General features: G+C 35.0%; 1 protein-coding gene across 4 annotated transcripts in view; it reads right to left on the bottom strand.

The window, feature by feature from the left end:
• The window catches only part of LOC128235116 (uncharacterized), a 49,712-nt gene extending 36,312 nt beyond the window's left edge, over positions 1 to 13,400 (bottom strand). For 2 of the 4 annotated variants that reach the window (XM_052949856.1, XM_052949873.1), the window contains exons 1-2: positions 13,345 to 13,400; positions 6,334 to 6,417 (exon numbers count right to left, since the gene is read on the bottom strand). The gene's annotated coding sequence lies outside the window, so the exon portion shown is untranslated. Of the gene's footprint in view, positions 1 to 417; positions 484 to 6,333; positions 6,418 to 12,536; positions 13,284 to 13,344 lie in introns of those variants that run through there. The other 2 variants (XM_052949866.1, XM_052949870.1) reach the window with 2 other exon arrangements.
• Positions 13,401 to 13,821: the final 421 nt, after the last annotated feature.

Raw genomic sequence — 13,821 nt, 5'->3', positions numbered from 1 at the left:
TAGGAAAAGGAAAAGCTTCTTATAAATATATTAGACATAATCATACAGATTGTACAGTATTGAAGAAAAAAATGTTATTACTGCTGAGTCACAATCTATATTTAAATATGCATAATAGAAATTAACAAACCACAAAATATGGATGAAATTTTGCTTACTAATCAAAAAAGTTCATATGAAACTGCAATAATTTTGAATTAACATGAAGAATGCTGATTTATTTGGCTAAAATACAATTGTTAAACTTTTCTTGAAAAATCAACTTTAAAACAGATTATTTGACAGTCGATGACAAACCTAAAAGCTTCAATCAAAATATGAAGTACTTTATTGAAACCAGATATCAAAATAGCAATATCATAAAGCCGAACTATCTGTTTTCAAGTACTATCCAAATACTAGCTTTTAAACCCTTACTTTTAAATGATGCAAAAGGAAAACTATTATGATTTTTCTGTCGCCTCGTTCTCAAAGCTGGTCGCCATTTTGGACTAATATAAAATTCCTGCGTAATACAATCAGCTAAAAGGCAAACGTATACTAAATAAATAGACTATGAACAAAATATATTCATTTCATCACTGTAATGCAAATGACTTACAGACCACAATAATCACATTGTTTAAGTACATTTAAGTTCTTCATGTGAGAAAATATTTTAATTTCTAAAAAAAATGAATAATTTTTGATTTCAAAAAGCTTATATATATTCTTCACTATAATTTTGTTACATATGAATTCAACATTGCAGAAAATTAGAGCTTTCACAGAAGTGCATACATGCCATATTTTCTGGAGACCATTCAGGGGGATTTGTTCAAAAGGCTGAAAATTCAGGCGGATTTTGGTTGTATTCAGGGGGATTTTTTTAGCAGGTCTAAGTTGGCGAAATATTAAAGTATTTTTAGACGCAAGTACGAAAAAATGTATTCACATATAGTTTGCTTTGAAAACCTCCTAACTTTTTCATTATACTGAATTATTTTATGTCATGATTTATCATATTCTTATGATACACTGTCATGTCATACTGTAATGCACTTGCAGAACAAAATATGTCATTGCAAAAATATGTTTTTGAGAGAATCAAATTAAATTTACCTTCCTCCAAAGCCTTTTAAAAAATTGTGCTTAATTCTATCAGCTTTGATGACTTTCAGACAATAAGAGAATAGAATTAATATTATTAATTTCTTCCTTCCAAAATAGTAATATTTCTTTGCCTTTGATAATTACTACAAAGTAATTGATCACTTGTTGTAAAAGTTTCCTTCTGGCATTTCACCCTTGTGGATTTGTACATTCAGTTACACTCACATACTGTGGTTTCACTTTGTCATTATTGCCTGATGTAAAATATCTAAAAAAAAAAAAAAAAAAAAAAAAAAAAAAATTTTTTTTTTTAATTCCGGGGGATTTTTATCTCCCACCGGGAGACCGGGGGATGGATCGAAATTTCGGGGGATTTTTCCCCTCGCCGGGGGATATGGCATGTATGGAAGTGAGGAGACTTCTGCTGCTTTTTCAATATAATATTGATTGACTTATTCAAATATTGAAATAACAAGAGATGTCACAGGAACGTGCCAAATGCACCCAAAAGGCCTTGTTGGACAAATAGCCATTAGTATTTGGGCCTGTATGTGTCTACACAGCCTTGAGTATGTAACATATTTTCACTTTCCCTACCTTCTAATGATGTTTGCAAAGATTGATATGCAACATTTTTCAATAGCAAAGTTAATGGAAGTGATAAGTCACTGCAAGATGGAAAAGATGTCGACTTATCTCTGGGCCTAAGCATTCTTCAGTTGTTCATCAGAAATGGATTTTCAGCTCGAGGTCACCATGACCTTGACATTGACCTACTGACCTCAAAATCAATGGTATTTACCTGCCTACCAAGTTTGAGGTCTCTGGGCCTAAGTGTTCTTCAGTTATTGATCGGAAACCCAGGGGACAAACGGAGGGATGGATGAAAGGATGCAGCAACATTTATGGTGGATGAGATTTTTCAATTTTTAGAAAATAGCTCTTAACCAGTATTTTTATTATTTTGTCATGTAGAAAACTGTATAAAAAAGCCCATAACCCTCAGTCAGTAAAGCTAATGAACCCTAGATGTTGGTGCGGACAGACAGACAGTTTGATTACTATATATGCTGCCTTTCAGGTGTGTAATAACAAGAGCCGTCACAGAGACAGCGCGCTCGACTATTCCGCTGCTTTTCGGTGTTGATGGATTGAAAAGTTTTGGCGAAACATGCATGGATCACTGTTGGATTAGATTTCAATGCATTACATGATGTGCTGAAATATTTACATAAATTGAATTTGAAAATAATTGAGGTGGTACGCAAACTTTAACGTAAATTCTAAGTCGAAAAAGGGGCATTATTTTGTCAAAATGCTTGATAGAGTTACCTCCTCCTGTGTACAGGTTGGGAGCATGATGGTGAACAAGCGTGCTAAGTTTCAAAGCCAGATGTAATTGGACTTTGAAAATATTTGTGGTGGTACGCAAACTTTAACGTAAATTTTAAGTCCAAAAACAGACATTATTTTGTCAAAATGCTTGATAAAGTTACTTCCTCCTGTGTACAGGCTGGGGGCATGATGATGAACAAGCGTGCAAAGTTTCAAAGCCAGATGTCAATGGACTTTGAAAATATTTGAGGTGGTACGCAAACTTTAACGTAAATTCTACGTAGAAAGAGGCATAATTTTGTCAAAATGCTTGAAAGATTTACCTCCTCCTGTGTACAGGTTGGAGGCATGATGGTGAACAAGTATGCAAAGTTTCAAAGCCAGATGTCAATGGACTTTGAAAATATTTGAGGTGGTACGCAAACTTTAACATAAGTGTTTACGCCGACGCCGACGCTCGGGTGACTAGGATAGCTCTCCTTATTCTTCGAATAGTCGAGCTAAAAATCATAATATAAGTTTTAAGATTATATCAAGGCAATAATGTTTATTTGCCACAAGATAAATCTTAAATCTTTGATTTAACCAAGGTGTTGAACTGACGTTCAAGGACACATAACTCAAAAAAGAGTTGGCCAGGGTTAATGAAAACGAGATTGGCCAAAAATTTGTGCGCCCGCACCTCCATTTTGATTGCCAAGCAGATTTTTTTCAGGTAATAATTTATTAAAGGGCTAAAAATAATCAAGTATAATTTTTCTACACTAGTTTTCGTGTTTTTGTAAAGGAAAGTTACTGATGCGTAGTGTTTTTATACTGTATATCGATCGGTTTAGCAAGGGTTTCAATAAATTCAATCAAAAGGGCAGCTTCCAGTATAAACAATGTGGCTCGAAATTTGGAAATTAAATCTTATTTTTGACAATAAATATGTTTTGAGCATGCTTGAAGTCATTGTTGATCGTCTCATGCACTAAAGGATCATTATTTAAAGCAATCATTATGCAAGAAAGCATGTGTATCTGGTAGCGATTATATTGTGTAATTAGTGACTCGTTTTGAATGGAAATCGGAATGATCAACTTAGTACTATTTTATTCAAGTCATAATACAAGGGACGAAAATTTTACCTCGTTACGACGATGCTGAAGATGACAGGTCAACTTAACTGGAACATGAGTCATTTTTTGGTCCAAATTGATGTATCAAGCTCATTTTTGATCAAATTCTGACAAAACAACAGTTTTGAACAAATATCTTTTCACAAATAGCGATATAAACACTGGTCTGGATATACCTCAACATAAGTTAGCCTAAGTTTATCACCTTATATTTTGTTTTTATTTGCAGCATAATCCGGGATTGTAATGCACTTGTTAATTGTAACCTGAACCACTGCCCCGCCCACCCCTTGCCTTTGTTCCAGGGGTATACCGGGGACAGCAGAGGCAATGGACTGTGTTTTTACCTTTCAGGTGGCCCCGCAGTGCCTAGTGAATGTGGTTTTGTCTTCATATTGAAAATAGTCGGGAATGGGCCTCACATAGGTATTCGGGGTTGCGGGGCCATTTGGCAGGGATTTTACCAGCAGTGTGTCCCTGCAGGTCGGGTATTTTACCCGAGTTTTGAATGACCAAAAGTCAAAGTCCCCAGCGGGCAATTACAGTAAAACTGCGATCGCTCGAGGTCGCCAGGGACCGAGACAAAACCTCGAGGGAACCGGTGTTTCGAGCGACCCGATTTTCAATTTTCCAGTTTGATATGAAATATCTTTCAGTGTATTTTAAGTTTGAAGTCGTCAAACAGACTGTTTACTAAGACACCGATTCTTTCCTGTAAGACACGTGAGTGTTGGTGTCTTGGTATAAGTAATGGGTCCTTCATTAGATTTCTCAGGTGTTTGACAATTATTTTCTTTCATTTGGGTGTGACATTTTGAAAGTAAGGAACCCGATCTAGCTATCCCCCCAGTCATGTGTCCTTCACTAGATTGCTCAGGTGTTCGACAATTTGTAAGTTCTTTCTCATTTGCCATATTGCAAAGCTAAGTGACAAGAAGGAATTCTTTTCAGAGATTCCGATGTTGGATCGATATGGTAGTGTTTTAATAATATTTTTATTACTCATTTAAATTTTTCACAATTAACTTCTCGTCATTAACTTGTCATAATTATCATCTCTAATGCCCATATCAACTAATATCGGTCATGCGTTAACAGTGATAAACGGTTTTTCACACCTTATCAAATTGCCTTTTAACTGTCATTGCAATTTTTACAACTTGCGAAAATTTTAACACCTGGCTATTGTTTGTTTATTTTGGAACACGCGTTCGGGAAAAAGTGTGAAATTATGACCTCGAGGGAGCCATAAGGTTTTGTGCACGATTTGTGTACTTGGGACTGAGGATATTGCTCGACTGCTCGACATAATTAGGTTTCGAGGCAGCGTGGGTATATTTTATATGAAAATAGAAGGAAAAAAGTTCGGGACCAAGCTCCGACCTCGAGGGAACGCCGGTTCTCGAGCGACCGCTTGTTTGAGGGAACGCAGTTTCACTGTATTTTGAACAATCTTTCTTATTTATATTGAATATAAGGAAAAATATATTTTTCACTCTTCGATCGATCGCTCGCTTCGGTTTTTATGAAAACTGACAAAAAAAATTTTTTTTTTCGCTCGCTCGCTCGCTCCAATTTATTTTTGGCAAAAATCCGAGGAAATAAACATTAATTTGGTGAGGCCTCAATTATGAAAAATACACTTGTGACGACCAACATGGTGGTAATGTTATATCAGAAACTTTTGCTCCACAAACTACAAAATAGCCAAGAAAGCAAAAACAAAATTCAAGGACGAACAACTCTAATTATATGCAATGGCCATAGGTCACATACTAGGGACCTGGGTGTGTCCATGACAAGTCATAATCTTAATATGGTGGTCACAAATGCCAAATTATTTCAAAATCCCAATATAAATTACAAAGTTATGTACCAATAACAAACCATTACCATTTGTAAAGATTGTGTAGTTGAACTGATAACATTCTAAGGTGTGCAGTGACCTTGACCTTAAACCTACCCGGGTCTTGACTGTAACACATCATTATCTTAGGCGGGAAGCTGAGTGAACCATCCAGCTAGGGACCTGGGACTTGGGCGCAACAATGGTGGGCACTTCTGCCATATTATTATATCGAAATCCATCATCAGAATGCCTAAGTTATGGACTGGACACAAAAGCGTGATAGACAGAAGTGATGATGTGCATGATACATATATAGACCCCACTTCATGTTAAGGGTATAATTACCTAATCAGAAAAATGCATTAAATAGGCATGAATAAAGGAAACTTTAATAAAAGACATGCATATATATGCTCTTAAATAATTACTTAATAATGAACATTTAGAATATAGATAGTGCTTCTGCTCTTTAAGGAAAATTTCACCCAGCCCCCATTCATTTCGCATAAAAAATCCGTAATTATAAAAATAACAACCTTTTTTTATGGAGTGATGTGGGTTTCATTACACGACTAGAAAAAATAAACAAATTGTATGTGACCATGACCTTCGATATGAAATCATCAATGCTTCATCATAAGTGACACACCCTTTCATGCTGGAAGACACTGACACTAATAATTACTATAAAATTGTTCTTCGTCGACCACTAGTGTGACTTTGACGTTTGAATGGTTAGGGTGACACACATTTCATGCTGCTCTACAATTATGTGTAAGTTTTATTCATCCTCGGCACCCCAGCGTATCATAACCTATATAATATCCTGGGCAAATCAGCTAAAAAAACAAACTAACATACTATGAAATGAAATGCTTATTCTAATATACATATTATAGACCTAGTGTTTAATAATTGGTACAACTGAAAACTCACCCTTCTAACAATGTAGGAGCATGGCTTCTTATATTTCTAGGTGAACTCGTCCTTCTGGCTAAGATCAAAGTGGAGTAAACTGTCCTGTAAAGTAAAAAAACTGTAATTTAATAAGGTTTTAGTTACTCATGTTCTCAATTCACACATGCATCCATGGTTTCACCGATAGTTTCAAGACAATATTCTCAAAAGTGTACTGACAGCTAAAAAACCTACACAAATTAATCATATATATAATATAAATGCAAAATTTTGCGCATCTTGCAGAATTTATTCCATCAAAATGCGCTGCAAATGTTTGTATAAGCATGTCTTACTAACAGCCATATAAATATCACCATCCAAATTACTCTATTCTACTTCAAATGCAATGAATGTCTTAATGATGGCAATGCAGCACAGATCTATCTCTTTATATCATTTATAATACAGGGTGTGCTCAAAAGATCTCCAACATATTGTATTTAATAATTTACTCATTAGTCTTTTCACTCATCTAATTTATCATCGTTCATTAAAAAAAAAAAAAAATGTCGATTAATTAATCATTCATCTGATCGAACAATTATATTCATTAATTCAATTACTTGATCATTTAATCAATGCAATGAAATTTGATCAACTGATTCAATTTATCACTCAATTACTTCTCATTAATAAGAATTAATAGTTTCATCAATTACCTACTTATTTATTTTTCAATAATACTACATGTAGTTTCAATTTGATTTATCAACCACACATTCATCCTGTCAGTCAGTGAATTAATCTATCATTCATTCACTTACTCATTTGATGTTCATTGATTGTAAATTTCATTTCTATTCAATCAATCAATCAATCAATCAATCAATCAATCAATCATTGAATGAATCATCAGTTATCAATTAAAAGTTAAAAATTTAAAAATGACACCAGACACACAACAGGGTCATTGAAAATGGTTGTGGCATTAATATGGAAACTTTAAGGTTGGAATATTTTATACCTTGCAAAAATATTGAAAAATCCAGGTTGTGCACTTGTGTATTTTGCCTATATTCTGCCTCTATTCCAAATGTCATTGAAATCTCATCAGTGGTTTTTAAGTTTTTCTTGGGACAAGGGTGTGAAGTGAAAGTAGATTTACCGCAACAACAAAAAGCACATTCAATTCGGATAAATATGCATCTTTATTATCCAATTCACAACGGCAGGGATGGTATTTCAAGCTTTTTTTTATCCCTGAAATCAATCATCTATTGGTCAGACTCAACCTTCATGTCAAGTTTGAAGACCATAGATCCAGGAATCGTCAAGTTATCACTCGGCTATCACAAGCTTTGGTCTACCGACAGACCAATGGATGGACTGACCAACCGTCCAACCAACATGTGCAAAGCAATAAAGCCCCTCTTCTTCGAAGGTGGGCATAATAAGTGTACTCAAATGACAAAATCATCATTGTAAGCCAATGGAAGCGTGCCCAGACTGAATTGAAAGGACAGAAGAAATTTGTTATGAAAATAGTGGACTCCCGAGATGACAAAAGCAGAGTTTGTCACAGCACAGGTTGATGAATTTGACAAGCATGTCATGAGAATTAAGAAGCAATACAAGGAAATGAAGCGCTTGAAGGAGAACACACCGGTGAATCATTAAATCGTGCATATGGATTTCAGCGAAAACTTCTCATCCAGGCCGTTCAGGAAATCCAGTTGGCACCAAACCAGTGTCACCCTACATCCTATAGTAATATATAACAAGTCAACAAGCTCTGACGAACTACTCCATAAGAGTGTTGTTGTCATATCAGATGAAATAGGTCATAACGCTAGGACCGTATTAACATTCATTGATAAATTGATCCCGGAAGTAAAACTGCTTAACCAGGAAACTACATGCATCCACTACTGAATGGACAGCTCTACATCTCAGTACATGAACAATGTATTCCACACCATGGCCACCCACACTGTTATCTATGACATATAAGCAACATAGAATTATTGGGAAGCCGGCCACAACAAAAGCCTCTTTGATGGGCTAGGGAGGACAGTCAAACGAATGGCACGGGAAAGGTTGCCATACAAGACCCACTGGACTTCTATGAATGGGCACAATCGGTGCACTGCACCATGAATAAAGTACAGATCATATTTGTGTCCACTGAATGTTTTCAAGATTTAGTCATTGAAATAGCAAAACTTTAATTAAAGCCAATTGTTGGAACTATGAAACCACACACAGTCAAGGGAAGGGGCAATTCTACCGTGGCCTTAAGTAACACATTAGCTGTTATTGCAAACTATGCATCGTCTCCGCTAAGTCCACATGTAATATATAGAAAGTTGAGAACATGGAACTGAAAACTAAAATAGTGACTGAATGCTCAACCTCAGCCAACCTTACAGAGGATAAGAATGAATCTTCAATTCCCGCACAACAATTTGATGAGCGACCAGTTCCTGGGTCCAATATAGTCGGTAAGGTGACCGATATAAATTCTGATGGCAAAACTGTAGAAGTGTCATTTCTGGAACAGAATAAGAAGTCTTACCATTTGCCATCTAGATCTGAAGTCATATGCGTGGAAAACAGCAATAAAAATTACTCTGCAAAGTGTCGGCGCCTACACCTGGCAAAACGATCCAAGCGCATGCTGATAATGGATCCAAATGATATCAAGCATGTCGAAAAATTGTTTGACCAACTTTGAAACACAATGTTGCATTTGAAATATTCGTTAGGATTGCATTTTAAAACTTTTCAATTCATCCGTTTGATGTGAATAATATCTGTACATCGCATATATTTACTTGTATAATATGTTGAACTTACAGTTTATGACTACATGTATGTTCATTGTTTGTTAATGTAAAGCTGTATTGCGTTTTGTTCACAGATGTAGAATAGTTATCAAGGGAATAAAACGTGTATAAACGTTTATTTTCTATTTTTAATATGGTGGTTATATTATAAATACATGTATATGCCAGCATAACTCATATGCCCCACATAACACAATGTTTAATAAGATAATTTGTGTGCATATCATATGTATGTTTCTTATGCATACCAAATGTTCGTTACAATTTACCCTGTGTCATAAAAATGATAACATGTTGTAATAACTGAGTTATTACTCATTTATTCAGAACTATATTAAGTATTCTTGAAAAGGTTAAAAAGGTAATTTTGTGTTTTCTGACATAAATTGATCAGCTGAACATCCTTTTAATGACATAAAATAAGAAATGCGTGAATGAAGAGACTGCAGTGTGCAGTATCTTATGCATTATGAAGTGTTATGTCAATATAACAGACATTTCCTGTCAGATAATATCATTTTGAGAATGGGACACATATGAAGAAGACAACCTCACAACATCTCAACTTCTGAGGGAAACCAGTCACCTGATTGGTATGGGTCCCATCCCAGCATCAATAGAGAAACGCAGCGAGGACGATGAGTAGTGTGACAATAAGTTGACTAATTGCATTCAAATGGCGATAATTACTAGTTATTATCACCTTTCAGGCAGTGTGCCATCACACAATAGCCACTATATAATGCATATGTGGTTCACTTTGTCCTGAAATGGTTCACTTAGGAACTGGTTCACTTGTGAAATGGTTCATTTCGTCCTGCACCCTTTTATCATTTATGTAGTGCACCTACATATTGATAATTAGTGGTATGTTACCTATTCCAACATTTCTTAAGGCCTTATTGATGTCTAGTCTAAAATAATAGGCATTTATTACAGGATTCTACTAATCCCTACCCTTGTGAAGGATCTGCCTAGTACTGCATATCAAAAATCGTAAAAAAAATTCCATCCACACACAACTATTTGGACTAAACTGATATCAATTTAAATTAGTAATTCAACAAATACAGATACTGAGCAATTTAAGCGCCACCATTGCCATCAGTTTCCCTGAACATTCCGTATTGTGACCATAGTCCTTATTCCAGTTACCCATAATGCTTTGCTGCAATGATGAGTTCCGGTTTATTTCCGTACACAGAGTCAAAGCGTAGCAGCGATCAACATTTCAGAAAAAAATCGATGAGCAACTGCAACATGTCACTTCAGGTATATTATTAATGCAAATTGTTATTTCCGAATATGATATTCGCCAATTTAAACACAATGTGACTTTTTGAATGTTTTTAAAGAGATAAATTGAACAAGTTCATATTGTGGTATCAATATGTGGGTGGGGTAAATAATGTTTGGCACATATATTCTTCAAACGACTCTGTATCTACATTTCCTGGATTTTGATGATTCAGTTGATAAGGTTTATTTTAATTAGCATTTCAAAGATATCACAAGCATTGCAAGTCATACCTAAATCGAAATTGGCTCATATCTGGGAGGAATAATGATATATATTTTTAAAGAAAAGGGGTGCTACCAAAAAAAGCAGAGTACTGAACACTCACTTTCCATAACTCTTAAGCTTTAACCCTGTTATGTTTAATAAAATAATGGTTAATATGTTGATAAATAAATTGTTTTATATGTGGTTCATTATAAGCCATTTTCATTCTTTTTCCAGACAAATATAACAGTTCACCCCAGTGTGGCGATATAGTTTGATTCCCTTCCTGTATGGCAGTCGCCGATAACCATGTCAAAGTTAATGCAAAACCTTGTAAGTACTTTATCGTACCTATATACTTGTAGGACACATACATTGGTTCATGTCTGTTTTAATACTTCTGGCTTCAAACAGTGGTTGAAATTATCTCAAACCTGCAAGCCCTGTACTAGTTAAATGCATTCCGGGCTAGTCCACCTAAATGGCCGTCAACGAGTCTTTTGATGATTTTTTTAATACGGCAGACTCGTGACGTCCACCATCCCAGCAAAAAAGTAGCAAGCGGTCTTTGCACAGAGAATCCTCGAGGCCACAATTTTGAAATTATATCCGTTATAAATTCAAATTTCTACGAAAATATTATTGCCTACTTTTAAACACATCAGGGCTTTTTCTGCCCAATTTGGGAAAAAGACCCTAGACATTTTGGGAAATTTTGCGTCGTGAAAATGCCGAAATTGGGAAATTTTACAGTTAAAAGAAAATGCTGTCTAGTCTCCAGCGAATTAGGAAATGGTTTTATATTAGTTTATTTCCCTTTAAAATACCCAAAATGGCTGAAATATCAATCCTTGGGTGTAAATATCTATTGCAATAAATCGATCATGACAGATAATATTTTATACAGATATCTGAATGTGATGAAAATGAATGATTTCCAAATTCAATTATCAAAAAAACTAAACATCACATAATTGATATGATGTTGATAATAATCCAGTACTGTACATGTAAAAAGACTTTCTAAAACAAAAAAAAACAAAAAAACAAAAAAATATTTTATTTTGATTGGGATTTTTTTCTGAAAATTGGGAAAAATATCTTTTATTTAGCTTTGGGAATGGGTCCGATAGTCGGACCCGTGGGTACTATAGAAAAAGCCCTGCACATATATATTAAGTTATGTCAGTATGCCACAAAAACATGTTAAGTTATCATAAAACACTTACAAGTGTCGATTGTTTATCAAGTTTCCCGATATCGGTAAATCTGGGACAAATCTGACTGGTTGTGTACATGTATAACGGTATTCGTGACCCATAATATATTAATGTGAAAATAACAACTCTAATGACAAATTTAATCCAGTTCAGATCACTGTCGGATAAAAATTGAACAACTTTGTCATTATTATTCAACATCAATGTATATAATTACAGTATATCATTTCGCCTTTTGTTAAATGGTAGAGAGTTGTAGCGTTACAGGGATACATAAGAAATGTCAAAATAATAAAAAAAAGTATCCCTGATCATCTCATTATTGTAGCTACATTCCGGACTTGCTCAAATTTTGGGTTTTATACAGCAGGGCATGTTTAAAAATGTACTGACAAGCAGTCATATATACATTGGGGCTTGTTCATCAGGACAATTTATAATGTTGTTGCTAATGGCTCAAGACCACAGTTAAAATACTGTACAATACCGGAGACGTTTTGAAATGGGCCCTTTCACCTTGTGCACGTTATAATTCAATTCCTTTCCATGGATCGAGCGAAATTAATTATGAGCAAAAGACTTTGTTTCTTATACTGAATGAATACATGTATGTTATATCTAGATATCAACAATTAAACCCAGCAAAAGTTTTCTTCTTATTTTCCGTACCTTATCTCCAAAACGGTTCTTCCGAGTGGCAGTTATCATAAATTTGGGCTTTTAAATGCTGTTAAAACGTATATGGTTATCTAAAGCATTAGTCTTTTTTAACATCACTCAATGACAGTCTGTCACAACAAAATAATTATAAATGGTGAGCTCAAACATTGAGCTTGACATTCTTCAACCACTGTAGAGGCTATTTTTCATCGCCCAGAACTAATCTTTCAGTGAAATCACCATATGGTTGGCTAAAACATTGGCAAAAGCAAGCATGCTTGAATCAAAGTATACCACCTGACCTGGTGGGGCTGTGGATACAACTGACTGGTGCATAACACATTCACTTGGCACTGCGGAGCTACCTTAAAAGTTAAAACACGGCCAATTTCCCGACTATACCCAGACCTGGGGGGACCGTGGTTACAAATGACTGATCAAATAATGCATAGATCCTTCCCATAGTACTTTAAAACACTTCCCATACAGACAAGCAAACAAACCCACTCTCATCACAATTAAGTGATAATAATTTTCTTCCGAGTGGCAGTTATCATAAATTTGGGCTTTTAAATGCTGTTAAAACGTATATGGTTATCTAAAGCATTAGTCTTTTTTAACATCACTCAATGACAGTCTGTCACAACAAAATAATTATAAATGGTGAGCTCAAACATTGAGCTTGACATTCTTCAACCACTGTAGAGGCTATTTTTCATCGCCCAGAACTAATCTTTCAGTGAAATCACCATATGGTTGGCTAAAACATTGGCAAAAGCAAGCATGCTTGAATCAAAGTATTGAAATCTTCATATGCCTGAATGTTGGAGTTGATTTTCCGCAACATTGTCAACACTGTAAGCAGCCATGAACGTCGTTTTTAACCTCCTTTCTAAGAGTTCAAGCTGCAGACAACAGTTTTTAAACATTATGATCTTTGAGCGAATAATGTTATGATCATTAGTGTTTACGAAACGAGAGTATTTGTAAAATATAAATCCCGTAACATTGTTTACATATTCCCGTACCCAAATCGTACTGTTCACATAAATACCATTACGTTATTTTTCTTACGGTCTCCCTGTTTAATATTTGATAGTGAAAATTTAATCAATTTTACGCTTAAATCCAAATTCACCTATATTATAAAACCATACTTTACAAACACGAAGCCTTTTTTAAAAATTTAACAAGGCGGATTGGGACAAGTTCTAGACGACTGCCAACACCACTCGGACTGCATTACCAGTGAAAAAAATGCATAGTGAAACAAATATTGAAGAACTTTGGTCTG

The sequence above is a fragment of the Mya arenaria genome, chromosome 1, assembly GCF_026914265.1.
Source record: "Mya arenaria isolate MELC-2E11 chromosome 1, ASM2691426v1".
In the NCBI taxonomy this organism is placed as follows: domain Eukaryota; kingdom Metazoa; phylum Mollusca; class Bivalvia; order Myida; family Myidae; genus Mya; species Mya arenaria.
This window is presented reverse-complemented; position numbering and strand designations above follow the sequence as displayed.